This window comes from Seriola lalandi, unplaced genomic scaffold (assembly GCF_002814215.2).
Source record: "Seriola lalandi dorsalis isolate HSWRI2012SDOR001 ecotype SW California unplaced genomic scaffold, Sedor1 jcf7180002054412, whole genome shotgun sequence".
NCBI lineage: Eukaryota > Metazoa > Chordata > Actinopteri > Carangiformes > Carangidae > Seriola > Seriola lalandi.
In genome coordinates this window covers 412,185-438,148 of record NW_019524965.1, presented here as the reverse complement: position 1 = coordinate 438,148, position 25,964 = coordinate 412,185, and the positions used below count along the sequence as shown (strand labels likewise).

General features: G+C 43.7%; 1 long non-coding RNA gene across 1 annotated transcript in view; it reads right to left on the bottom strand.

Annotated features, from left to right (window-relative positions):
* Positions 1-25,964, bottom strand: part of LOC111657788 (uncharacterized) — a 51,751-nt gene that overhangs the window by 13,602 nt on the left and 12,185 nt on the right. Inside the window, exon 4 of the long non-coding RNA XR_002760946.2 lies at positions 2,616-2,678. This is a non-coding gene — a long non-coding RNA (uncharacterized LOC111657788). The remainder of the gene's footprint in view (positions 1-2,615; positions 2,679-25,964) is intronic.

The following is a 25,964-nucleotide window of genomic DNA, read 5'->3' as shown; positions in this document are numbered from 1 at the left end:
GTGAGGACCACCCAGATGGTGGCACAGGATGACAGCCGCACAAACACACACAAGCACGCACGCACGCACGCACGCACACATGCAGGCACGCAAATTCAGATATACTTATGCATTCACGCATGCACCTATAGATATTCACATAAATACACGCACTTAAACAAATAATAACTTTAAGGCAAATAAAAAATCTTGCTATTTAAGATGTTAAATATTAAAGATGCAACTTTATGGAGATAACCAAGCATGAAAAGCTGCACATGCAATTTGTAACGGCTCTGTTAAACAGTCAAGTGCAGTGGGAGGGATTAGTTCGCTGAGGTTTCCTCATTACCACAACGCGAGGGAGGCAGCTTTGCTCATCAGACTTCATATGTATCTACAGGATGTGCCAGGTTAGAAGTAATTCCACTCAATCACATCATACTATTTCTTTTTTTTTTTTCCCCTCACTTAACTTTGCATAATGCATAATTGAAGACTGATGACTTGTGTAATTTTCTATCTGAAGTGACTCAGGTCCAAAACAAGAGCTTTCCATGCAGTTTAACACGGGGAGCAGAAGCCAGGCTCCGACTCTGGCTTCTATCAAAACTTTTTGTAAATTCTCTGAAATGGGTGCCATTCAGCTTGATCACAATGTTTAATAATTCACTTTCCACTTTTCTCGATGCAGGTCTGGATGCCTCTCGTTTTCACTCCGAATGCTTTTACCATCCTTAATACTTTTCCACCAAGTCACATTTTTATCCAAGAGCATGTGCAAATACACTGAGCAAAAGAGGAAAAAAAAAAAAGAAAAAGGAAGAAAAAGCACATATTTCTCACTTGCCAGGGCACAGCACAACTCAACCTCAAGGCTCCAGTCTGATGAGCTGAACAATAAGAGTCAATGACATATCGGACGCAGTGCATTCCTTGGGCAAACACTCACCTCATAAAAGGGAGACAGGTAGGCAAACACTCACCTGCCCTAAGCTAATAACACATGTGGAGGCAAACACACAAACACACACACTCACACATGCACACGCTTGAGCTTGTCGATACGTTGAGACAATGATGGGAATTAGATTGTGTAAAACTGTGGTAGCGTAAAAATAGGACCGGATTTGTTCAGAAAAAAAAACAAACATCTGAGAGAGACACATGTAGCATTTTTCATAACAAAAATCATCATACCACAGGAGAAAGCAAGAGATCTGTGTTTACGTGTCCTCTATTAATGTGCTATGCGATATATGACTGGCACGCTCTGTTTACGATTTCTCTTAATCATTTCCCAGCAAAAATAAACAGATATAGGATGATTTTAACCGAGGGCATCAAGGAGGATTTCGCCGTTTACACAGAATATGTTTTATAATAAATGACACATTATAAACCACATGTAGGTCAGGGCCCAAGAGCATGAGTTAGCCTCCTCATAACTTGTGTCTACGTGTGGATGGGCATTTCTGACTGCTTGTGTGTGTGTCAGGAACTCATTGATGACTGTACGCACTTTCCTACCAAACAAATCACACACATTTTCCCCAAAGGCTCTTCATTGCCAGCAGAGGAAAGCAAAGCCTCAGTGGGACGCACCCTCAGCACTTCCTGACCATGTGACTCCCTCCAGCTGCCTTTTGATTGGCTGCTCAGAGGCGGAGAAGATGAAGACAAGGAGGGGTGGAGGGGAGGAGGAGGGGAGGGGAGGGGTGGGTGAGTGGTGGTGGTGGAGGGCGGTAGGGAGCTGGCTGGCAGCGGACACATGAGAGAAAACAAATTCCTGCCCCATTGCCATGGAGATGAGTCAACAGCAGGTCGGGGGAGAGCAGAGCGGGCCGGGGGTTGTGGGGCACAGGCTGACCTGCTGTAGTTAACAATTCATCCCCGTATCCGGCTCCCAAATGATTGGGCAAACATGGAGTGCTGCGGAGTCAAAAGGGCCCAGAGGGTCTGAGAGAGGGGCATCACCCTGGGGTGACACGCTGACAGGCACACACTGGTTGGTAGAGGGTGGACCAGCTGAAAGCCCCAGTGAGGGATAGGGGGCACTAGTGGGGGGAGGGAGGGAGGGGTGGGCGGGCATGATTGGATGTGGGAGAGTGGCTAAGTACATTGAGTACCACAGGCTCCAGCACAGTCATGACACAGTATTGATGGCTGTGGCTTTGTGAAGCAGTGTAATTAAATGATTTGTGTTAAGATGCCACTTTGAGGATGAGAACAATCTCTTCAAGCACACCACAACAAACGTCACCCAGTACATTCTGTTTGAATTCTTCATTTTAAGCTAAATTGTTAACGACATTTGGCCACAAGTTGTGCCAACAGTAAAATAGGAGTTGCATCAGTTTTATAAGCCGAAAACCACAGTAACACTATAACTCTCTGGCGTGTGTCCACTTCGTTACATAGATAGAACGTTTAGCACATCTGGACGAGCCACAAGAGCTGCAAAGCAAAACACTACTGAACAAAATAACCTTAGAGATAAGGACATAACATGACCTTAAGACAACTTAGCTAGCCCATGTGCTTCATAGCAGAGGTTTTGTAGGCGGGAACTTTAATACTGAAACACTACAGGCAAACTGAGAATATTTGCATTGTTTAGAAACATTTATACTCACCAGAAGATCCCTGAGAAGCAATTAAAAGGTTGACATCTTATTCTAGGAATTTGGATTCCTTCACTGAAAAAAAGAAGAGAAAAAAAATCAAAAATCAAAAGAGGACAAACGTCACTTCACACACTGAAAATATAGTATTCCGTTGCTATATCTGCTTAACTCTTCACTCTCCATTTGTTCAGCTGGGTTCATTTAGGTGAAACTGTGTTGGAGCATGTAATATGAGGTACAAATGGAAAATGGTTCAAAGCCTCAGCCCACAGGACCAGGATCCAAAACAGTGACCACTTTACAGTGGAGCAGAGCGCCGCTTGACAATAATGGGTCAGAGGCAGAAATAACAGACGGCCGACGGGTGGATCACATCAGTGTCACATCATACAGAAGAAGAACCACAAGGCTTCAATACAGTACTTATAAAAGGCTAGACTTTACGTCGTGTTAGTTTTTGTCTCAGTCAGCACAAGTTGTCATATGTAACTTTATGCACTGTCACGGCTTGGTCTCCTCCCCAGCCTGGCAAACCAAATCCCATTATCTAATTGGCCATCTAGCTTTGAAGGGCTGAAATGCCACCATTACAACAGACTTTTCACTGGGCAGCGGTGTGAGGAGGGTGTGTTAGCAGAGAGAACCTGTTACTGGTTCTCCGCTGCTACTCGCGTCAGAGCAGAGTTTTCACAAACACTGCTGAAGCATGTTCTTCCTTTAGTGGGAATCAGGATACTGTCTATTATAATCCACCCAACAAATCTTACAAATGAAAAGCAGGACCGCATCATTTATAGTACGTCTGTCAGAAAAAGAGAGGAGAGAAAGGACAAAAACAAGGGAAAAAGTAGGATTATGATAAAAATACCAGATGTTAAGAGTCACTTCTCGAAAGGTGTGTCATTCAGGGAGTTTGGGACGAACTCCTGGCCGGCGGCTGAGCTCTAAATTTAGCATATTTACTAAAATAAAAAGTGAGTTCAGTCACTGGCACTGGAACGTTCTCCTCCCCATTCATGACCTCAGTGGTGCAGCCGGCGTCACTCATGACGAAATACTAACCATATAAAACAACAAAAAAAGACCTCCTCAAATACTCAGAGTACATAAGGAAACAACCACAATTTAATGTTCCCTGTAAACGATCCTATTATGGCACTCCAAGTCCAAATCAACAGAAAAATATGTTTTTTCACGTTCTAATTTTAGAACAGAGTTTGAGCATAAATTATCTTTTACATAACAGATTTAAACAGAGCACAGTTTCTAGTTTAATATTAAGAAATTGAATTAATAGACACGAAACTAAAGCCTTTTACTTAAGTTCCTATGCATGTATACAGGGCTGTGTGTACATGAAGTGAAGAAAGGCTGTATGACACATGTATGAAGCTACTGTGTTTGTTTACTGTATCCATACATGCCAGGGATGAGCCTGTGTGTGGCAGGCTGGGGAAGATGCCCCTGGGCCAGGCTGAGGAGTAAGTGAAGCAGAAGTCCCATCTAAGCTCAAAAGCATGCAAGTAACAGGCCTGTAACTAAAACACAAGCATAAACACAGGCGATGTTAAGGATTACACCCTGAAATACCGCCGCAGGAAACCACAGATAGCACAGGTGTAACCGTGACACGGCCACGGATGCATTCTTCCCCATCTCCGCTCTGCCGGTGGAGGTCTGACTGACAGCTCATCATTTAGCGTTGTTGGCTGTGTGAAACTTGTGTAAACATCTGCAGGCGTTTGTATGTCTGTGTGTGGGTGTGTGTGTGTTTGTGTGTGTGTGTGGAGTGGGAGCCACAGGTGAGGAGGACACACATACACACACACAGAGGGATTACAATGGCCTAACGTCATATTGAAGACGCCTCGCAGCACAATACCACACATTCTTTCAGCAACTGTAAAATCTTTCCTTCCAGAAATCGACGTCTTATTTATTATATTTTTGTCTCACTTTCCCTCGAGAGATGACTCTGATCTGATCCTCCAATCTTGAATGTATATTTGCCAATGGCGACAAATCAAAAGGCTGCACAGAAACATTTAGATTTTCTTTGCACTGTTTTTGAAGCTTGACGTTTGTCAGACAGCAAAAAGATGAAGATTTAGTGAAAGCAGCAGGGAGGAAACGGGTAGGCGAGAACATTTCCTCAGTAAACAGCTCCCTCTAGAGCAACACAAAACATTCAATCCTGAACCTCACTCCCATTGTTGCTGACTACCTCTGTATAATAAAATAAATATATAATTAAATGCCAAAAATCTTGTCAGTTCTTTCAGTATTCAATTCAAAAAATCGGACTAGCACGCAGGCTTATGATTTTTTTCAGTTTCAGTTTTTTTTTTTAAAGAAACAAATATGCAGGTTGTCTTGTTCTCTGGCTTATTTGTGAGCCACATTACAGAGGTGAGGTTGAACCACTCATTTTCCCAGTGTGAGTTGATAATGAGGCAGGCCGTTATTAAGATGTTTGCTTTAATCGTGTGCAGGGTTATTAGGGGCGGTTTACAGTACACAAGAGAGATTAAGGTAGGCCACGCATGACGGAAAGAGCTGAGGAGGCCAACGATAAGCCAGCTACCCACAACTGTGAAGCGGGCTGAGAAATATGAGCTCACAGTAGGACATGAAACCCAGCAAGACAAACCTCTCTCTCTCTCCCTCTCTCTCTTCCTTTCTCTCCTTCTGTCTTATTCTCGCTCTCTGTTCGCCTCAAATCATGTTACACAACCACAAAGAAATGCCTTGTACATCGGAGACTGATTTAAAACAAGTGGAAAAGAAAAGAACAGTAAAGAGAGGATCACAGAGGGGTCTGCACAGGCAGTAGGTGTTTGGTTCCTTTATACTTGTAGGAAAAGGACAACATGGCAGCGCACTTGGTAGTAATGTAAAGACGCACTGCAGTGACACACAAGCCCAGACACATGCACGCCTAACTACTTAACACATGCTTACATAAACTAAATCAGCCCGAGACGCACACAATACTCCGCACCAACCGGGGAGCACTTCACATTTCCCCTTACATTTTTTCCATGCCATTAATAAAACTAGACATCGTACTGTTTCAATACATTTTGTTGGAATTCAGGGAGCACTTGAAAATCCATCATTTTATGAGTTTTCAAACTTTCCCACAGAATTCTCACCATTTTTCCGTGCATTTGACCCACACACATTAAAAGTAGCACTCAATTAGGCCGGCACACGGAGCCTGGAGTGGAATGGGGCACTCATATGCTACTTAGACATGACATATAGCACCCACCACCCAAGTTTATGAGGCCTGTGTTGCATTAAGAAATGTGATTCATTAACTACAATCAAAAGATTCTTATTTTTGATATTTTGAGGAACCATTAAAGCCGTGAGCTGAGAGTAAAACTGAGCCAAACTGTACGAGGCGGATCCACACGCTCACATAATTCACCTGCAAACGCTAAAGGACCTTAATATGAAACAAAACTTAGATTCGGTTTACATCAACATCATGCGCGTCATTGTTTTTTTAATTTTTTTCCTATTGTCTATTCACAACAAATAAACCACAAAAATCTAAGATTAAAATGAAACATTTTTACACATCCTTTGGCACCACACAGCTTGACTGCATTAGTAAAAGGTGTGTGTGTGTTTGTCTATGTGTGTATCAAGTTAGCAGAAGGTCAGAGTGGTGAAGTATTAGAGCACTGTTTGCTCTCCTCCATGTACTCTTGGGGACCAGCCTATTTGAGAGTTTGAACAGTGACGTGTGAAACCCGTAAAAACAGGACATAGCGCCGCTCTGTTTGCTTAAGAACACCCAAAGAATGGAGTGCCATTACAAAACAAATCCCTCAGCCTGCATTCCTCCTGTCCATCAAACCCTACCTGTTGAACAAGATATCAAACAAACTGGAAGAGGTAGTTACAAGAAGGTCTACTTCATGGTGTGATGACTTGCAATTTGTTAAAATGTCAGCTCTGTGACCTTCATGTCTGACCTGCAGAAAGAGGCATGCATCCACAAGTTTGGAAGAGCTTTTTGTCCAGTAAATAGATACGAGTGCACGTTAATACAGAGACGCTTACCGTATGTGCTAAGGGGGAACACAGTATCTCCCTCTGGACCTTCTTTATTATATCCAAAACCAGTGAAACTTGATGCACCTCTTTTTATTTTTTAGACTTGAATCCTTAATCCTTATTCCAGTGTCTGGAGCATGAGGATTTGGTGCTTTTGTAAAAAAAAAAAAAAAAAATTATAACTTTAGGATATGGAATTTTTGGTCGGACAAAATGAGTGGATTAAAAAGTGGCACCTTGAGGTCTGGGAAATCGGAATTTTCTGGCACTTTAAAGACTAAATTACATGAATGAAATTAAATCACTTCAAAGAAAAAATAATCAATATATTAATTGATCATAAAATTATCCATTAACTGCAGCTTTAGTTATTTATACGTTCGATGCACACTGTCGTATAGTCACATTGCCTCAATATGTCATGCAAGATTATTTTCCCTGTGAATCTAACATTCTGAAACATCAATGGCAACAGACAGTTTAATAATGGTGCCTTTTTTCTGCCTTCTGTCCAGCATCTGTTATAAGAAACATTTTAATGATGTTTTCGGCAGAGATTCCGGACTTGCTCTTATGTAACATGTGATTAAACCCACGAAAACAAGCTGATGGATCCCATAGTAAAGCCGGGGTAACACTGGTTGGAAATCCATCAACTGGAACACATGAAAAGAGGGAGAGAGGCACCACGAGATTGCAGCACCCTCCCCTCTGCTCCCTGCCATCATCCTCGTATCAGAGGAGCCATTGGGAGAACTGGATGTGATTTGTATGTGTGTTTTTGAAGAGGGGTGCTCATAAACAGCCATGAAAGGGGCCCTTCTATTCAGCCTGCCAGCAGAGATGCGCTTCACTGGGCCGGCCTTTTGTTTTCCCCTCTTCACAAAACCTTAAGAACAGAAAAAAAAGGGGTTGATTCCCTCGATGTGTGCAGGCCCAAATGATGCCATTAGATTGGTGCCCGCTTTGGGTGAAAAAGGCTTCAGCAGCGCTTGAAGTGATTTAAAAGATGCAGGAGAGAGTTGCCTGCAAATCCTGTTTGAAAATAACACTGGAAGAGAATGGGGAGGCAAAATGCCAAGCTAGTGATTATTCTATAGTATGCAAAATTGCTCTCAACTCCATGAGTGCCATGGATGTTAAAACAAAAGATGTGGAACATTCCTTTGTCACGTGATGAGGGTCAATGTGCTGCGGTGGTGCGTGGGGTCAGGAAGTTCACCAAACTTCCCACGCTGCCTCGCACCAGAGGACCACGGTTAGAGCCTGTAACATTCTTCATTACTGGCAGGAGAATTTTTCTCCCTCCCCAAAAGGGCCAGTGCACAAATGCCCAACCAGTGATGAGCAATCACGAAAAAAAAAGAAAAGAAAACGAAAATATACAGAACTTCCTCATCAGCATGACTATGCAAACGCATCAATTACTCTCAGGGTGAAAGACAAACACTCTCAAAGGAAATAAATGTTTTTACATGAAAATCAGGGAAAAGCGACAGGTGTCTTAGTAATGTCACATGATGCAGTGACTCAATAGCATATGTATGTCATTCACAGATAGTGTAACAATATGATGCAAAAAGGCAAAGTGTACCTTTCTGCTTGAGTAGTGTAGAACCATTCCAGTCGGGCACACAGGTGATAATTTGACAATGACACAGTGCAAGCCAATGGCATTGTGCGGGCCATGTCATCGTGGTGCCCATTCGTCGACAGCAACCTAATAGGCATGAGAACCTGACAGTGTCAACAAAGGGACAGTGCCAAACAAAACCACTCGTTGTCAGCTCCTGAACAGGCTAGGTCCGGTTCCAATCCGCTCAGCCCTCATTTTCCAGTCACAATATGTCTCCTGCACATCTCAGCTACCAGGAAGAACATGCCACGTTTGTTTTTCTTTCACAAATTTTCTGCTATTTTTAGCAGCCACCCACACATGACCTATGCACTGTTTTAATTCTTTGTCTCTCTCTATATAGTGCAGAATTTTTTGCGTCCCCTGTCCCAGACTAACAACAGCAGGTCATGGACGTGCCCCGATTTCCACTCATAACTCGTTGAAATGATAAGCAGTTAGATGAAAGGTGCAACTGGTTTTATTGGAGATCGACACATAATTGCTCATTTAATCACTTGACGTTTTAATACCTGAGCATGTTTACATGGTGAGAAATATAAATCATTTACTGATGTACATGATTGTACAGTTAGACACATGGGAGTGCCCACGGGCCTTTTTTATCATGGCTTGGCAGTCTTGAGAAAAGATACCAAAACAGGTTAAAAGGTGGAAAATTCTAATCTGTAAAAACATCACTGGAAATCAATATTTTATAACACACCAGGTGAGCTAACAGTGAGTCAACATGACTCAGATGGGCTCCAAACTGAGGGATTTTCCCCCTCTTGGCATATTTGAAATCTGTCTGGCCTGCCACCCAGTATCACCTCTAACAGCCCATGACAGGGCAGTCAAATGCCCTAAATACCTCACTTATCAGCGCTCGTTAGTAACACAGTTTAAGATAAAGTTTCTGCTCTAAACTACAGTCACCTCTGGGATGTATAGAGAGTAACTTTATGCGGACACACTGTTTCCTTCTCAACAGGCTGTCATATCTATCTGCTTATCCTCAAGGTTCGTGCACTGCTCAAGAGACGATGCAGAAGCTAGAATGAATCAATGTCTCAATTCCAGTGCAGTGCAGCTGCATTTCAGGGAAACTTAAACACTGAGCAGAAATGCTGAACATGACCCCACTGCAGCTGCTCCTGAAGAGCTATACTGTACAACATGGTATGTTAAAGTCAATATAATAAAAACACAATTAAATGCTTATCAAAATGTACATTTACGCATATTGCACACTCGACAGATTGCAGTAGTCAATCACACTCAGGAAAATGCCAAGACTGGACTGTTCTTTAAAATTAAAGCAAACATAATTTATGTCACGTCAAAATACCATTGAAACCTGTCTCTATCACTCTAACATTGGGATGAACCTAAGCTGTTTCTAATTCCAAACCTACATTGACCTTTGCACTTCCTTAATTAAAAAGTAAGTCTTATATCCTGGTTCTCATTCCAGTTGTTAGATCTTAGGAAACCCGTAATGTTATGTGACACATTGATATGCAGTGTCTTCAAATGCGAGATAATATGCCATATAATATGTCATCTCATATTCTTGATGCTTCCTTGTGGAACCAAGTAGCATGTTCTCAAGCATAAAAATATAACCAGGGTAGACTGTAGAGGCCATGATGTCAGTGGGAGTCTTTTGCAGGATGCCTGATATGGGCCCTGTGGGCTCCTGCTGATAAGATTGAGGAGCAGGTCATTAGGAGACCCTCAGCAAACTGCTTGTGCAACAATGCCGCCTCAGTCCCAGCTATCAGGCCATCTCACCACAGACCACGTGTGGGCTAGCCGGACACAGGTAATCAGGGCTGTCAGAATGGGACCAGCTCCTCTTGCAGAAACCATAAACCGTCATCTCCACCCTATGAAACAATTTCTATTGAACGTGCAGGATAGACACTTGTGAAAAACGAGCAGGGAAAGTTAAATTCTTGTAGTAGCTGGGAACATGTGTGTGGACTCACATTCAGCAATGTCAAGCACACATTTCCCACTTCTCCACTCTTAAGTGACCCTCCTTGCACAAGCACCATCACGGACTCTCTGTTGAACCGGTTGGTGGTGAAATCACTGTTCATTGTTGTCATGGATACACCCAGGTGTTGCTCACGAGCCAGCGTTGAAGAATCAGAAAGCCAAGGCACTCACTAATCCCTCTCCATACCGGTGTGTCAATAATCAGGAATGCACTGTCTAAACTAAACTATTGTTCCTTTGCCAACAGAATCACAAATATAAGCACTGACACTGCCTCTGGGCACTGCCGTCTCTGGGACTGGAAAAGAAATTAACTGAAGGGAAACAACAAGAGTCAGGGATGGAAGAAGGAAGCTTTGATATCTCTCCAGACAGCTTAATGCTGTCTAAATCATAAAGCTTTCTACTGCAGCGCATGGGGGGACATATAGTGTTGTATTGTTCGGGATTGACTAAAGCAGTCCAGTCGTAGCTTCTTTATACAGTAGGACAAAGTCAGAGCTCCTGAGAAGACCAGCTGCTGTCAGCAGTTGGATATCTTTGAACTAGCACTAAGCCCCGAGACAGCAGGAAATATCCTCTTCACGTCTTTGAACTCAGCCCCATTAGAATCCAATTCAGAGTATAAAAATAATAGAAAAATAATCTCACAAGGACTCATACAGATCCATCTGACAATAGCGTCTGATCTTTGTGGACAAAAGCGACCAAATCAAACTAGTGGTTTCCCACTGTTCATCTGTCATGGAGTAAATTTTTATTACTCCACGGTATGTGGAAGCTTGCCGCTTTCAGGAAGACTGGGTGCTCTCTAAAAGTCATTTGTCTCCTGTGTCATTAACACTATATGTCTCACTTTTAAGAGGTTAAATGGCAGCTGGCATGTTAACGAGTCATCCTGACATAAAGCAGCAGCAACCATCTTACACAAAACCACAGCTGAAGCTTTAAGTTCAAACACGCAGACATGAGTAGTTCTTAGTCCATCCTATGTAAGACAAGACAATGGCTTGCCTGTTGTCTCTCCTGCTCTCTGTCTCTCTCTCTCTCTTCTTTCTGTCTGTCTCTGTGTGTGTGAGTGTGTTTTCAGGTATTGCGGTATCACAGAACAGAGAACTGGGAGAACGGATGCGGCCGGAGCGGTGAGACCATTGTGGAACGCCCCGGCTGTGCATAGGTTCTCCTGAGAGCTTTATTGTGTGGGGCAGTTAGCCGCAGCCAGTTCTGTTTCCCCGAGATGCAAGCCACAACAATAAGCATCTTTGTCAAGCAGCGCTATTATCTTAATACATTACTGTAAATGACAGGAGAGGGTAGCGCGTTGAAGATCCTACTTAATGAGCTCCAGGTATGTGCTTATCATAAAACAAGAAACTAATTTAAACATCTGCAGAGCTGAGCTCATGTGCCTTCACTGTCTAAACACATAGAAGTGCTGCTGATGATGATGATGAAGATGATGATGATAATTTAATTTTTCTTGTATCACAGCACAATCAGTAAAAAAAAAAAAAAAAACATTCAAGTCCCTTCAACAAACATTTGATCTGGGCTTAAATGCCATATTTAATTTTAGGATTGACTAGTACACGATACAGTGCTTCAGGCTAACTTCAGTGTTATGTCGTGGAACCCTGCATCTCCAGTTTGATGGTAACAGTTTGTATTCACTGTTCAGGACAAAGCTGGGGTCAGAGACAATGTTGTGGGACTTAATATGCTGCGATAATAAGCTGATTCATACACTCTCTAAAAGGTGGCCTACATCCTTTGAGCAGATTCTTATTTGGTGGTTTTGATTTTGAAGTAGTGGACAAACACTCATACCATATGGTAATACAATACCGTGGAACACTCATGATCACAGGAGCAAAAAAAAAAAAAAAAAAAAACCTAAAAAAAAAAGATAAAGATTCATAAGAAAGCTGCTACTACAGAACATCATTTTACAGGCTTGAAATGAATTTCTCAAAACACTGAGATGTGAAACACAATTCCTTGTGTTTAGAAGGTGCAATCACACAGAATTTCTTTGGCCCAACCCACAGATGAAATGTTTATTCTGCAGCAAATTTTTTATAATGTTTGTTTAGAGTCACACTGCCAATTACAAGCGAAACCAACAGTTTTATGGAAGCACAAGTTAGTTGTTTATTGGAAAGAATCTTCTGGTCTTCCACAGCTGAATGACTTGGGTTTCTTTTCTGCATTTGGTGTGTTTTCAGTGTCAATCTGACGGAACACGCCACAGATTGTTGAGAAAAAGAGAGGAGAACTTTTTAGGATATCTTGGTGCACATGATGAAATCATTCTCATCTGCACGAATAAAACAAACAAGTAAATACTCCAGAGACTGATTGACTCATCCCCCAAGAGCTAAAAACACAGATCACCTTGTTTAGTCAACAGGTCAGAGGTAATCAGACCGGCAGAAGCACTTGACCCTCCCTGCTTGATTACAGCTCAACCTGAACTTGACCCCTCTGTCACCTGATTTACGCACCTGCATTTTAGACGGAGCTGGCTACCCCAGACTTGTAGAACTTGGCCCTCCTCACTTGGCAAGTGCTCACTCGTCCTGATGTCATGTGTCTAATTGCTCGCGCTGCGTGGGATGTGAACTGTGTGCATGGGCTTTTGTGTGTGTGAATGTGTATGTCATCAGGAACCAAGCTAACACTTGCCTGCAGCAACACACACACATACACACACACACACACACACAAACACACAAACACACTCATGTCTTCACCCGCCACAACCTATCATTACCGCAGTCACGTAGCCACCTCCGCAGCGGGCCTCACAAGCCTCGACAACCACTGGCACACACACCTGGAGGGCCAAACACTTAGTTCCCAGCTCTGTGCTTCGTAAACACACACAGACCTATTCATATCCTGCAGCCTCAGCTTCTACCTTGCCCCTCCCATTCTCTGTAAAGTATGTCTCGCTTTTCTATCTACCAGACCGCAAATGCTTTAGTGCTATTTAATTTATTTCCTTTGTTATCAATTTCGACACCAGCTGAGTGAAACAGCACACAAACTGCAGAGCCAGGTTGGCAGCCACTTCCAGGCAGCCCCTGTGACTGCACAAACAACAGGCCACAGTGTGCATTCAAGAGCAAACACAGTACGGAGAAACGGGTTCTGAGAAGTTGAACGGTACAGTTCAACAAAAGAAAAGGAACTTTCTAATCCACTTTCAGGTGGCAGATTACAATTCTACGAGCCTGATGTTTAACCAGGATGGCCTCCTCGCGCTTGTTTCTTCATCCATGTTTGCCTGAGCCAGGGCTACTTGAGAGTGTACACGGTTGAGAGAACACAGAAGTACACTGAGCAAACACGCGGCTGACGTTGCACACCTGAGACCGGCCCGCCTGCCGCACATGCGTGACCTTTACAGAAGCTGTCACCGTGACAAATCAGACACAAGAAAAACTTCTGAAGATTTCCAGCTCTACTTGTTTAAGGCCGCTCAGTGCAAACAGACACTTGTGACAGAGTTAATCGAGGGAACAATGGAAGATCTCCAGAACGTGCTTCCCCAACAGAAGCCTTGCCTGAAAAAGACAAAAATCACTGGAGGTGTTTGCCTTCCTTTGTCATGTCACAAGGTTGTCTTGGGCCTATGCTTGCCCTGCACCATGTTCTATTCAAAGGGGGCTTAGTGTGTTGCAGGTTGCTCTGATAGGTGTGTGAAACCTGAAACTCACAGGCTTTGGAGACAAACTGCGCAAATGGAGAAAGGAAAAACCAAAAGTAGATCATCTAGAATACCAACACATTATCTTGCAATGTTCTTGCAACATGACAGACTTCTTAAAAATGATGAATTTTAGCATGTGGTTTAATGACACGCATGTGTATAAAATACAGAGCAGCCGGATCTTCATTGGGAATTTAATTCCACTTTTCCGATGCATCTTGCATTTCATCTCTTTTGTCCCTCAAAGGATAGCTTTTTCTTGTCTTAAACAATTATCTTACACATCAAAGTCTGTTTCAGGAAAAGTGCTTCATGTGAAAAAAGCTGAATATACAGCTTTTTATGGTTTCAGAGGGAGCTGCATGAAGATGAATAATAACTGCCAGTTGGGGCTGTAAACAAGTTTGAGAATGAAAGAAAAAAAAAAAAAATCTGGAGGTGTGGAATTGCTCAAAGCTACATCAGCTGCTACACACCCGAATCACTCCATGATCTGTCAGTGGTCGTGTTGCATTGTGGGTAATGTGGGCACCATGTTTTGACAAGGAGGAAGAGGGTGTGGAATAAGACAACAGCTCTGGTTCTGCTACATTGATTTTAATTCTTTCTCTTTTTTTTTTTTAACTGTTTGTTGTGAGTGTGAAAGTGTTTAAACTGGTGGAGCAGTCTTTTAAAACAAAACAGATACCTATTATTCATACTGGCCATCAAAAAAATACATATAGTGTATGGATTCTTACAACAACAACAAAAAAAACACCTCTAGTGGACAGATAATTACTGATCAAACTTTCTGCCTTATAGAAGAGTCAGAATATATACGCAGTTGTAAGCTAAAACTGATCTTATGCAATGCACGGTTTCCCTCTTTTTCTCTTACCTTATTTCTGTTGCCTATGTGTCTGTATGTACTGTGTGTTATGAATGACCTCATCAAACTCTACCATACACAGCAGAGGGTTCTGGGCAACATCAGGTCCAAGCTACGCCGCAGAGCCCGACGGTGTCTCCCCGCTTCATTTACATACAACAATATACAGGTCCACAGCCCGTTCCCAAGCTCACATACACAAACCATTCACGGCACGCTAAACTCAATCTCAGTCAGAGCCCGTCTGTGCACGAGTGAATGTGCGTGTGTGTGTGTGTGTGTGTGTGTGTGTGTGTGTGTGTTTGTTTGTTCGTAAGTGGGCTGAAGGAAGGGCAAGGTTCCCGAAAAACATGTCACCTTCATTCAGTATGGTGAGCCGGGTGTTTAGGAGGCATGAAGTGGGATGGTACAATTGTTTTATTGTTCAAAATCATTTAAAGCACTGGCGCAGCACAAGGGCAGAGTATCCCTTTGCTCCTCTGCTGTCAGGAGCTCACAATGTGACTGGTGTGAGAAATATGCAGAGCTGTCTCCACTGAGAGAACTGGGGAAAGATTCAGCCTCAGGATATCACTGTGTGTGTGTATGCGTGTGTGTATGCGTGCGTGTGTGTATGCGTGTGTGTGTGTGTGTGTGTGTGTGTGTGTGTGCATACACAGGGCTCAGGCATGATCAAACAAAGCACATCCAGGTACAGTATGCCATCTGTACTCCCCCACCCAGACCCCAAAAAATGTACTCCACGCAGAGTCTTTGCGGTACATGGAGTGTCAGAATGAAAGAGGCCTTGTCTAAGAGCCTAATCCTTGAGCGATTAGTCAACGCGTCTCGATTTAGAGCTGGCAATGCTGACACGCCCCCATCCTTCAGCCACCCCCCTCACAGTGGAAATGGCAACCCACAGGTGTCCATACAATGTGTCTCATTAGAAAAGAAAACGGTGGCGGGAGGTGGCTCGGGCGTGACTTTCACACGAGATAGAGGAACGAGGCAGGAGCAAGGCCTCAGCAGAAGGCCTGACAGCGGCAGCAAGAACATCAAGACAGGAGCCTGGTATAAGAAGTGAAAACTCTTCTTTTGGATGTATATTCTCTCACATGCTGCAGTTAAGTCAGCTTTCCCTGTGCCCAAAATGTCAGAGAGAGAAAGAGTGAGAGAAAGTGGCACATGTATTTTTCACAGATTATCCCTTCATCAGACTGTGTTTTCTGTAAACAGCCGTTTTGAAGTGGAAGGATTGAGAGCAGAGACAGGTATTTCACCTAATCAGCCTCATACACCCTCGCTTTCCATCAACATAAATACCTCATCTTAGGGGTATTCCCATGCCAGAATATGCCGCCATTGACTAAAATATTCTGACTACTGACGACACTGTACGCAAATCAGGTATACAGAGCATAAACTCAATAGGTGCTTCAAAGCACAAATGGTCACCATCTGGCAAAGATGCAGTATGTTACTGTTGAAATAGATGACTGAGTCCAGGCCTGTGAGGTGTTTTTATACTGCATTCTTCACCACTGTTAATCACATAAGGGCATATTATCGGAATGATGTGATTTAAAAGGGGAGGCAGGAGATGTTAGAAGAGCTAAAGGCCCATTTTTCAACATGAAATAACTACATTTTTGTAATAAATGAATTGAATACTAGTCAGACACACTAGTATAAAATGTATTTACTGAGTAACTACGTAACTATTGTACACGTATTGTCATTGTGAGTTTAATACATTTTTCTTAATCTGGTCCTAGTTAAGCTGTGGCAGTTTGAGTATCAGGAAATGACCTTTGGCCCTGGGGACAGACTACTGTACTTCCCCAATCACATCCATCGTGTGTCTAACCTTGAATGAAAGCTCAAAAAGGGGAGGGGTGTGTCTTTAGAGACCGGAAACAGAGAGGAATCACTTACCACTTTCCCCAAGAGACCCCAGTGGAGTTACACAGAGAAGGTATTCAAATAACAATGGCAAGGGGGGGGGGCTGAATGTTTCCTGAGATCACAAGGAGACCACAGCACTTGCCAGCTCGCCAGCTCGGCAGCCAGGCAGCCAGGCTGTGTGTGGACGTCCACAGGGTGAGAACACACATGGTTTGAGTTTGGCCCCGTGTAGGACCGGGAGGAAAGAAGGGGCCTGGTAGCAGGAACCCTCCAATTCTCACTTCCTGCTTCTGCTGGAAACGTGATCTGTGTGCCCGTCGTCCCCATCAACACAGAGCACAGTGTTCGCCCAGCAGCCAAGGGGGTTAGCATGCTCATGCACAGGGCACCCCATCACGCCGTATCAGCCTGTCAGCACCCCGAAAACCCAGGCCGGTGTTTCCCCAATGAGCTGAGGGGACGCAGCGGAGACAATCCCATTATCCCATTCAATCATGCTGTCAATCCTCCTGAGCCACAGAAGCAGGTAAGGTGACATTTCTATAGGAAGCGTTTTTCTTGATGCTTCTTCCTCTATTTTTTTTCATATTTTACAAGTATGATTCTTCAGCAGCTCCACCACAAACAAAAAAGTATCTTAAAACCCATGAGGAGATCAATGACCTTGTTTTCAACTATACATACAGTAGGTAGATATTACCAGCTCACAAGTGTAGAAAGACAGGATATAGATGGGTGGCGCATAGGGAAAGGCCATAATTACAGGCTTGGGCAACTGTCTTTAACTCACCTTTACTACCTGAAAGGCAAATCAATGTCACGTAAACTGCTCCTGGGACAAAGAACTCCAGCTGACCTCGCCGTCCCTCCTTGACAGCGGAAGATGACTCACCTCAGAAAACCACAGGTTAATTTTGCCCAAGTAAACACACCGCACTATAAAACCACTGGAAAGGGCCCGCATTGTATACATCTTTGACCCGAGTTTGAACTAATTATTATAAAGGAAAGACACACGTACAAGACATCCATTTGATCTAAGGGAAATGTTGCAAGAAATGAACAGCTTTCGGGCAACAACAAAAGTTGCGTGGGGCAATTCTGCGTGCTGTTGTGTGTCCATGTGTGCTGTGTGTGTTGCCAAGGCCAGATCTCCATTGTTTATGCTCTGCTGTGTCTGGGTCAGCGGGGCTCTTGACTGAATTCTTGCCCCAGCATGCAGAAAGTTTTAACAGTGTTGTTGCAGGAGGAGGAATGATTACATTATAAAAATACACCACACCATATGTCCTAGTGAGAGCCCAAACCACACGATGACATACAGTAGAATCCAGCAGGCCTTTAACCCTGCCTCTACACCTCACGAGCTGACACAGCCTCACCGCGGCTTTGGGTGATCCACTCACCTAAAGTTATTTTCAGAAAAAGGACAGGATGAAGTGACTATCCAAGACGGCAATTGCTTATTCAGCAAGTCCCAGTTGATGGAAAACTGGGACCGAAAGAAATCACAAGGGAGAATTTGAGCTTAAGAACGCCCTCGGTCGGCTAAACCTCTGGTTTTCAATCATCTTCTGTCTGTGACCCGAGAAATTTGCAAGTTCTGTGTCCGACCAAACACCTCAGCAGCTGATTTTATTGACGTCCACACTCCTTCCTTTTCTTGATGACGTGCCAGTCAGTGCAATTAGCCGGTGTAGTGTGTCTGGCTAGGCTGAAAACACGCTCCTGGGTCTGGTTGACACTATTCAGCTACTGAGTGGGGCTCTGTGGGAAAGGTACCAGCAGAGAGGAGTAAAATGCAAATGTGGCTTTGGCAGAAAAGGTCATCAGGGCTACTTCACACGGCCACAACCAACTCAGAGATGGATAAATAGCTTTTGCATGAAAAGCTGCCTCTTCTCTGTGACCCTTCCCACACAAGTTCACTCTGGTTAGGAGCAATTCAAGTTACCTCGATCAAAATCTCACCGACCCCCCCATCTCCAGTTCACACTCTCTGTGTTCTGCTTGTGTCTCGTAACAAGACAGAGCATGCTCACTGTAAACCTCTTGGGGGGTGAAAGGGATTGGGAGATTAAATTTATTTTGAATTCCTTCCCCTTAATGTGGCAATTACCCCCTCTTCCCTCTCCCTCACCTCTTCTCTCCTCTCCTCTCCCAGCAGCACAGCATGGAGTCTGTTCCAAAGCACATCTAGTTTATGTTTTGTACACAGAAAGCATTTCTTTCACCCCACCCCACCCCCACCCCCCAGCCGAATCTCAAACTTCACAGCAGAAATGGCCTGGCACTCAGTCGACTTAAGGTGGATTAGATGTTCGTGTACTTCTGGAAAAGTGTGTGCCGACTATGAATTCCTTAGTTTGAGAAGGATAAGAAAAGATCTGACCAAAAATCATTGCTAGTTATCACTTACAAACATCAGATAAAGCTTTGTATGCTTGCATGATAGTGAAAGCAAACACACAACTACTGACTTTGGCAAAAACTTAAAAGAAATGCATATAAATGTAATTCCAAATTAGTTTGATTTAAAGTTTGGCCGATTTTCAAAACCATTCCTGCTTGTGAAAACTCAAAGGCTTCAAGCTGAACTAGTCTTGCGAAATATGTTTTCCTGACAAAAGTAGACGCTAAAAGCTTTAAAACCAAGGAAACTATGGATCTTAATCATGCCATTTTGCAGCGTCATAAGCCAGGTCATTTGTGTCTAATCTTAGTAAGAAGATCAGAAACTTTGCATGTGTGTGTTCGCTATGCAAGATGCTGCTGTGCCATTTTTTTTTTTTTCTGCATCCAAAATGAAGGTCAGCAATGCTACAGTTACAAAAGTGTCTAATCGTGACGTCCGAAAAACCCTGATTTGAACCACTTGTGTAACAAAACCGGCTGGGGATGTGAGATTTCCTGACTCGATTTGTGTTGCCGCTTTTAAACAGCCTGCATCCAACCTCTCAGAGGCAACACACACTGTCCTTTGGTGAATGAATCCCACCAAAAAAGGCTCCATTTCCCCCTTTTCTTTGGTTGGAGGGCCAGTCACAACCCCCCTTTTCACTGCATTTCCACACATTCCATGCATTCAAAATGGACTCATTTTCTATCGACTAAGCTTCTTAATTGACCGGTCTATACACGGAGGGATTAGCTGATAAGAGGGGCTAAAGAAAGAGAGAGAAAGCAAAACAAAAAGAGGAAGTAAACAGTCAGTTGGGGGGTGGCAAGACACCAAAGGATTACCCCTGTCATCTGTTCTGTGATAAAAAAAAAAGTACATCTTCAGATGTGTGGGTAGAAGGAGGAAAGACTTTGTGAGGCATCCAAGAAAAACATGCACTATCAGGCACCTCGGAGGCACCCTCTCTCCAGGAGAGAACAGAGGAAGGCCCCTGCAGTGAGGATTCAGTATTTCCTCCACCAGTAGCTACAGTTAAGACACACCGAGGACCTGAAACTCTTTCCATAGGTCTGTCTTCCATGTTCTCTCACAATGCTTGGCCCACATCTCCTCTGCTCTCTGTTTCTTTATGTTGCTTTACACAGCTGCCCAGGGCCCATTCACGCACTAAATATTTGGTCGTCACGTCATGCCGTAATGTTCTAATCTGTTCTTTCCATTGTTTGCAGAGTTGCCAGTATATTCTATGATTTTCAGTACAAACAAGGAAAGTAGGGTCATAAAAGAAGGTTTCGTGCTGTTGTGAGATCTCCAAACTCTTTAGAGCAAAGCTGTAGAATGACTAAGTACAACAGGGACTGATATAGTCTATAACCTGTGAGCACAGACACACACACACACACACACACACACACACACACACACACACAGTCACAGAGTGCCAGCTGTGCCACTGACGTAGGTGGAGTCCGAGTATCAAGCCAACACAGGCCTTTATAATCGTGCTAGATTTATAGGTGTGGTGCCTTGTGTTCTATATCTAATTACAGATTTTTTACAATGATAGCATGTTAAGTGAAATGTAATACAAGAGTGTTAGAACCCCTGCTTTGACCTAGACATAGCAGCCCATGAAGCCCTACCTTTTAATTTCACCATATAGGGTTTCAGTGAAAAAAGGGCTGATATGCTTCCTCCTCAGGGGTGCAGAGGTAATGTAACTGGCAGAAAAGTAGACAGGATATTTTTTCTTTTTGCAGTCTGTCCTTCCCTCAATCTGCCTCTCATTTTCAGGCTTATCACTCCATTCTGTCTAAGCTCACTCTCTCCTCTCCTCATCTCTCTTTCCATGCTCTGTCTCTCTTTCACAAAGGTGCACATTTATTTTACCTTGTATTTGACAAACAAAGGTGCCATTAAGTAACATACCTCCTGACAATATTTAATTAGGTTAAAAGAAGTCAAAATGGCCAACTCTGATTCCAGGGAAATTCCAGCTTAGGGATGAAAAGGGCTGCAGGGGTAGTGGGAGGGGTTTGGTTTTGGGGAGGGGGGGTGAAGCAGTGGGGCAGGAGGCGGGTGGGGAGAGGTTGGTGAAAGTCGAGCTCCATCTCTTTTTTTGACGGATTGGTACAGACATGTGGAAACTTTACACGCTGTTTATTTGACCATGCTTTCCGTACGCACGTATCATATTAAAAAAAAAAAAACACAAGTGTCGGGAGAGGAGTCAGAAGAAAAGGGCTTCTTTCCTTCACCCCAACAATGCCCGAGCTGTTCAGGCTGATATATGCAGCACAAAGGTCTCAGCGAGGCAAGAGAAATACACACGTTTCACGTGTCACTCACCAACGCTCTCCACTGCCACTGTCGATCTGCGGTGACGCATGAAGATGCAGCGTACACAAACACACATGAGCATGCGGACATATGAACACACACACACACACACACACACACACACACGCACACGCGCACACACGCACACACGCACACACGCACACACTCTCTACTGCATCTGTCAGTTGTCACTATGATCTTCAATCTGACACCTGGTGATCAGCAAACAATTATAAAGCAATCAAACAAGCAAATCCTGGTAGTGTTGAAACCATAATAAAAAAAGGGCAGGAGGTGAAGCTGCTAGCAGATTTCACAATGTAAACTAGAAGCAATGCATCCTCTAAAACCTCAATACATTATCAGAGTGTAAGTGTATTTGTAAAGAGGCTTGTATGCACAGTTTTAAATGCATTTTTCTTTGTATCTGCAGTGAAATTCTTGCATCAAACTCAGTTTCAGCCGAGGAATCCTAGGCTCCATGTGCTCTCACATTTGCAAAGCAGATGTCTTGATTAGAGCATAACAAGAAAATCTGTCATTCTCCTCACCAAGACCAGGGACATAAACATGCACACAGACACGTTACGTTAATACAAACTGCATTGCGCTCAATATGAAAACAGTTTGTTTTCTAATAACGACATGGTATCGTGATGATTCAACGCATAGAAATTGCAATGTACAATAAAAAATAAAAAAAGCTGGATTCTGGCCGAGATGACTAGCGAAGAAAACTGAAGACCACCCGTGTTTGCTCACATAAAGACTATGGCTCTCATGTCCAATCATGTATCATAGATCAGGCTGTTTATGAGGCAACCTGTAAAGACCAGAGGCAGAGGCTCAGCCACATGTTTTACTGCTCCGTTTGAATAATCAGGTACAAGTAAAACAAACAGCTACAGAGAGGATGTTTAGCAAGGAGCTCAGGATCCAACTCGAGGTAATAAGTGATCATTAGTTTTAATAGCCTGGCTCCTGCACCAAATGAAACGAAAGACCAAGAGACCACATCCAGCTAATGTAAATAAACCAAAAATCTCCTCCAATGTCTGTCTTGAAAAATTTCTCTCACTTTCTTTACAGGTTGTGTAAAAGTAAAGCAGGAACTGGAAGATGACGCCGTCCTGACTGAGAAGTACACTTTGTATTCTGGTAGGATTACTAATGAAAATATGTTTAGGCACCATGTGCATGTATTCATCTAATCCACTATGAGCCTGGATACAGAGTAAATAACTATAAAACTGCAGAGACTCTGAAAGCACAAATGGATCTGGAGCTTTATCCTTCCTCTAGGACTGTTTTGTGCTATGCTAAGACTGCAACGTGTTAAAACAAAAAAGTGTGGGACTCGAGTAAAGGATTGTTTAAAATCCAATAAAAGTTTAAAAAATATTCCTCCACTGACCCAATGCTTATGTTTTAAGCCTACGTTAGTCCGTTAAGCAGATGCTGGTGTTTGGTGGCACATCTTGATTCCACCTGAGCTCGGAGAGCAGTGAGGCGGGCCCAGTGGTCCAGATGGCCCCCCAACACAGGCCTGAACATAAACATGGCTTGGGTCTGGTTGAGGAGAAGGAGACCCCGTTTATTTATGGACATGTCTGGGTCTGGGACACAATTATAGAAAGATAGATAGAGGAGGTGAGGGACAAAGGGAAAGGGGTAGGAGAGCGGTGCGTCCAAACTTACACGTGGATGACTTCCAGTATGGTTGTGTGATCTGGCCCACCTACACAGCAATAGCTGAATATTAGAGTGCGTCTGTGTGAGTGTGTGCAAGGTTAAATGTGCCTATTCCTACATGCTGCTCTTTTCTTATCTACAGATTCAGTCCAATGTACAAACTATAAACTAAAATATCTTTTTAAACTGGAGGGCGGAAAGCACCAACTCGCTCATTTGAGGAACTAATTGAACTCTCCGTGACGTCAAACGTGCCACAAACAAGCCCATCTCGCCAGGGGTATTGGCTGCAGGGCGGCAAAAGTAGAGTGAGGGTGTGAGGCCGGGGAATTCAAAGAATTTTCTCGTGTGCTTACCGGTAAGAACCAAGCCCACTGTAGGTTTATGAAAGTATGGCTGAGCAAGGCCCTTTTCATCTTTGCTGCACTCTCCTCAGCTATATCGGTTCAATCTAGATTTTTACAATAGAGCTTTACGGCTTAATAGCCCAGCAACAGAAACCCAGACATCGTAAGGTGTTTTTATGGTTCTTGTAGCTCCTTTATGACTGGGCCAAATGTCATTGCGTTACTGTACGGCAAAAAAGAAAATGCAGGTAGTTTGACGGAGGAGGTGCTAGACAGTTAATTTTGCTTTCATAATCACTGCAGGATCCTTGACACAGGCCTGAGAAACTGTGGTCAGGACAAGGAAGTCTTGACGAGTAGATCACTGGTGCTGGCACTCGCACACGCAAACAGTTTGCACTCGACGACCACAGCTTAAACTACAGTACAGCACATTGCTTCACAAACCCTGCCAGCTCATGTGTTTTCTGTTGCCTTTCAGGAAAAAAAAAAAAAAACAAAACAAAAAAAAAAAACAGAACAAAACAACTATCCAGTATGAAAACCAAGTTAGACGTTCAAGCAATCTGCAAATCTGCAAGAGGTTTGTTTGTGAGGGAAAGGCAAATTAGTGTCACTTATTTCTCACTTGTAACATTTTTGTGACATTAGGGTAAGCACAGAGTAGGTGCATATATAGCTGCTTCTGCACTTTTACTAGGTGACAGTGACGGTCATCAGTCATTAATGTGAGTGACAGGCGTCCCGCTCATTCCTCTGCATTGGTGTGAATGTCCTCTGCTCGTCATCCTCAGCATTGTTACGACATTGCACAGAGCAATAAAGCTCAGGCTAGGCGATTAGCAAGGCGGCCTGACACAACATGCACGCACTCACATACACACAAACACACACACACATATATATACTGAAGTATAAACATTACACAATCACACCAAACACATGAGCAGCTCCAGCTAATTGAGACCACGCTGCCTTTTAATGCCTGTTTATATGTGACTCTTAAATGAATGCTGCCCCTGGAGCTCCTTCCAAAACAGCTCAGTCAAAGAGCGGAGGAGAGGAGGGGAGGGAAGGAGGTGATAGGGAAGGTGGGATGAAAATTACAGTAGGAGGGGGACTGGCAAATGATTATGCCCTGCAGTGCTCCACAGCCCAGGTTTTACCAACAAAAACAAAGCTAAAACATGAAGAAAAGTTCATTGTTGAATGAAACTCTTGATTGGAAAAGCAGTTTAGCCCCCGGCTAGTGTTTATATTATTATTATTTTAGATACCCTGTTCTTTAAATGGTTAAAGAAATCTACATGGAGGCAATTTGAGTAAGACATTTGAGGCCTAAAGATTATCAAAAGTGCTGGGCTGTTCCAATTTCTTTCATCTTCATGATTCATTGAATGAGTGAACGCAAGCGAGGGAAACTGAACTTTAATACCTCTCAATCAGTACCATGTGGGGCTTTATTGGTGTGCCGCTGCCATTCTCGCTGCCTTGGCGGGCATGAAGGACACGGAGACCCAGGGGGCAGAGGGACTGGCCATCGCTCGCTCACATCGTTAAAGTCGATAAGCTGGCAGCTGGCGGGAGGAAAGCTTGCCATCAGTAACCACCAGGTCCCTGACCACCACACTCACATTTTCCAAAACCTTTTTTTTTTTTTTTTCTCTCTTCTCAATCTGCTCCCCGCCTCTTCTCTGCTGGTTCGACCGGACTCGACCTTCCAGAGCGCAGACCAGTTGCTTCTGATGTGTGGCGCCGCAGTTCTGGGAGCAGTCGAAAAAGTCCCACCTCGCCCCGAGTGACTTTTGCCCTGTCCTCAAGGCCACCAGGTTCTCCATCAAGCCTCGGAGTAACAGTAAACAGCCACTTTGGCATCGATACCTCCCTGTCTTTAAAAGGCCACACAGAGCACATAATGCACAATTAACACAGTGTATCCTGATTTTTGAAATGTCACAGGTGTAATTATATTTGGACGTGGATTATCCGTTTTCATATGCACAGATTTTGGGACACAGGGTTTGGATTTCAAGTTGCAGCTTGTACGGACTTGGGGATTAACTGAGAGGGTGGCGTAGGCGTGTGTGTGTGTGTGTGTGTGTGTGTGAGTGTGTGTGTGTGTGTGAGAAAGAGAGAGAGAGAAAGAGACAGATGTCTGGAAGAGGCTAGGTTGGCAGAGTTTATGGTGGAGGAGTGCAGGCTTTGTAAACGAACAGAGGAACACACACAAACATACGTATCCACCTCACACAAGCTTCCCTCCTCACACACCGAACCAAAACCTGAGCTTACAACAGCCGTGCACCGCTGCTAATGTCCTCCTCGTGTGCATAAGTTGGCGTTTATGTGTGCAAGCACATGTGTTTATGTGCGCACTCCAGTTACGCTATAAGTTGGGCACCCCCACCCACC